Below are 3,379 nucleotides of genomic sequence, written 5' to 3' on the forward strand. Positions count from 1 at the left end.
CCCCTCTGGCATGGGCCCCCCTCCCCCCCCCCCCCAATCCTCCTCCCCGTCGTGTATTTAAAGTGACAGTTCAGTGTACCCCTGCTATTGGCTGGCCATGTATAATTGACCCACCATTGAAATGCATTGAGGGAAGCTCAGGTAGTTGACTGGTTAGCACGTCCGCCTCACAGTGCTGAGGTGCAGGGTTCGGTTCTGGCTCCAGCCTTCTTGTATGCAGTTCGCAGGTTCTCTGCTGCGTGGGTTTTCTCCGGGTACTCCGGTTTCCTCCCACATTCCAAAAACATGCATGAGAGGTTAACGGAACGCTCCAAATTGTCCTTAGGTGTGATTATGAGTGCGAGTCGTTGTTTGTCTATGTGTGCCCTGCGATTGGCTGGCAACCAGTTCAGGGTGTCCCCCGCCTAGTGCCCGAAGACAGCTGGGATCGGCTCCAGCACACCCGCAACACGAATGAACATAAGGGGATCAGAAAATTGAGGCAAACCAATTCTTCCAAAAACGCTGAAAAACATTCAATGTTTTCCACAAAAAAAATGGGGAACCTCCCCTAACGCCCCCCAAAAAATCAAAAATTGGACAAAAGTCTGCGCATATGTGGGTGCCAAACTGCCAGTGTGCAGGGTCAACGGTACATATATTTAAAAAAAAAAAACATTAGCATTTGCTGTTTGTCTACGTTTCATATGTCCGCACTAGCGTATGAATTTCTGACGCGACCAGTCACTGACCTTAAAAGTGATACTTGTTTTGTCTTTTGTGAATCCTCCAAAGAACGAGCTGACGTTCGAACGACAAGGCAGACGTGACGTCATGACACACTCTTGCTTTGTATTTCAATCAAAAGGCAAAAGAGAGCTTGTAGAGTTATTTTTGTACGTTAAAAGTCCCGAATGTTTGCTAACACAGAAGTTAGCCACTCAAAATATTTCGCTCCTCATAGATTTCCTTAAATTGTCTGTCCCCGCCCCCCGCCTTTCCCCCCAACTGTGTTGTTGCTTTTTTTCTACAGCTCCACAAAAAGAAACCGGCTGAGAATTGTTTATACTGTATTTTTCTACAGCAGAATGGACAAACCGCATGGGACTGTGCATGGAAACAACGACCCATCTTTAACCAAAATGTGTGCATTATTACTTGTTGTTCGTTGTTTCATTTTTGTCATTAATTTTATTGTTTTTAATGCTTTTGAAAGTCCCCAAAGGCTTCTGAGTTTGCAATGTGGGCAGAAAGAGCATCAGATTTGATATAATAATAATTATTTTTCATGAGGTTGTTATTATAATTCTGACATTCTCTTTGTTTTTTGTTTGTTTGTTTGTTTGTTTTGCACCATTTGAATAAATTCTCATTGTATTTGAAGAATGCTGTGTATGGCTTCAAGTGTGGTGTGGCCAGGCCAAAGGATTTGACAAATCTGTTTGGACACTTCTGCTCTGAAATATGCTGGCTCCCTCTAGTGGTATGGAAAAAAAATCACAGTTACAATGTACACGATACATGTTTTGGAGAGTTCGTTTTTTTTTGGGTGCCGTGTTTTTTTTTTCAATGTTTTTCCAACAGTTAACGAATCATCAAATGAATCCACAACTATTTTGATAATCGATGAATTGTTTTAGAGACCTCGTTCAACTTAAAATGGTCCAAATTCTCTGAATTTCATCATGAGGCTTGGCTGTATTTTATTTGGGTCCCAAATTCATGGTTGGAGTGTTTTGTGGTTGCGTGCTGATCGGGCCTGATTGGCAGCTTGAATGCAGCTCACGTGATGCCTGGCAGCTTGTGTGCCTGCAAGCGTTTTGTTTTGCATCCGAGAAATCCGAGAACCTTATGTAATATTGAAGGAAGGGCGACAAATTCAAATCCTGACGTCCCTCTCCATGAGCTCCTCGCACACGACAAAAAGAAAGAGAAAGAAAGACTCACGTGTGCAACCAGCAGGAGTGTGGGATTAGTGCCACTTTTCCTTTCGTGTCTCGGCAGTATTTGGAAGTTTCTGGACATTTCTTCGCATGACAGACGCGGGGACAAAGTTGCTGAGGGCTCTCTAAAAGGTAGCGAAGAGGATTTTCGCGCATCCCATCACTTTTTATTCCCCCATGTCACTGGACCTAAAGCATAAAAAAAACCAAAAAACTTGACAGTTGATTTGGTTGTGTTCAAGTCCCACAAAAAGATTTCAAGTCAAAATGCATACTCGCTCGTTACTTTTGAGGTGACGAGCGAGGGTATTGCATAATGCCAGCAAAAATTAAGTGTTGGGTTTCATTCATTTTTACATTATGATGTCAGTCACAGGGCTCGTTGGATATAGAAAGTCTACACACACGTTTTTTCACCATTAATGTGACGTATGACCTGTGCAGATAAATATATTATAAAACTGAAATAATGTGGTTGCACAAGTGTGCACACCCTCTTATTAACTGGTGTCTGAAGGTTTTGTCCGAACATTGAGTGCAATTTCGAACTGTTCATAGTTCCCGCCTCTACCTTGTCTCAGATCCTACTCGGGGCAGGGCCTGGGGATTTGTTTTTGCTTCCAGACACCACAAGAAAACAGCAAAGCACTTTTATTTCTATGAGAAAAGCAACCGGACTGAATCAAGTTCACAATAGGTGCTTGTCATCAACGTACCACGAGAGGGCGCCAAAGTCCCTCTTGTGGAGGAGACCTGGCTTTGGCCCGAGAACAAAAACAGCCTTTATGTGAGTTTTCAGCAAATAATGAGTGAATGAAAGAATGAAATGTTCCTCAAACAAATCTCGTAAAAATTCGTAAATACTGGACTGCACATTTTTCTGGGCTTCATTGTGACTTTGAATGTAAAATTGATCGCATTCAAATGTGAAATCATGTCTGATTGTGACGTGTATCACTTTATTACAAAATTAAACGTATTTTTCTCGTGTTGCGGGTAATCCATCTCCAGCATTTACACAATTAAATGAATTTGCTGGTGAATAGAATCATTTCGCTCTTGTTTTGCCACCACTTCCGGGTGTAGTGTTCCTTTAAGTAGCTGGACGTCTCTCGTTTCTCCTTGGACTGCTTCTCCAAGAAGACGTCAACAGCCAGCCAGGCGGGCAGCGAGTCAGTGTGCTGTATTCGTGTGCGGATGGAGAAGTAGAGCAGACAGCGGGAGAGCCTTGCTTTTTTTATGTGGCGTTTTTGAGCGTCCACGGCGATGAGAAGCACGGCGGGCGCGGAGGTGCGAGGCATCCATTGCCGGTGTCCAGAACAACGCCGGAGGATGACCGCCGCACTTTCGTCATTTTGCAGACACGATTTCTTCGTTTTCTTCGCTTTTTGTCTCACTAGTTAACATGGAGCGAGGACGGCAGTAGCGACACTTTTTTCAACGCTTCCCCCCCCCCC

At 43.8% G+C, this 3,379-nt stretch overlaps 1 protein-coding gene across 1 annotated transcript in view; it reads left to right on the plus strand.

The window, feature by feature from the left end:
- Positions 1-2,961: 2,961 nt before the first annotated feature.
- mtmr11 (myotubularin related protein 11) overlaps positions 2,962-3,379 on the plus strand; it is a 19,668-nt gene continuing 19,250 nt past the window's right edge. The window contains exon 1 of the mRNA XM_019863622.1: positions 2,962-3,370. The gene's annotated coding sequence lies outside the window, so the exon portion shown is untranslated. The remainder of the gene's footprint in view (positions 3,371-3,379) is intronic.

This window comes from Hippocampus comes, unplaced genomic scaffold (assembly GCF_001891065.2).
Source record: "Hippocampus comes isolate QL1 unplaced genomic scaffold, H_comes_QL1_v1.1 scaffold249, whole genome shotgun sequence".
NCBI lineage: Eukaryota > Metazoa > Chordata > Actinopteri > Syngnathiformes > Syngnathidae > Hippocampus > Hippocampus comes.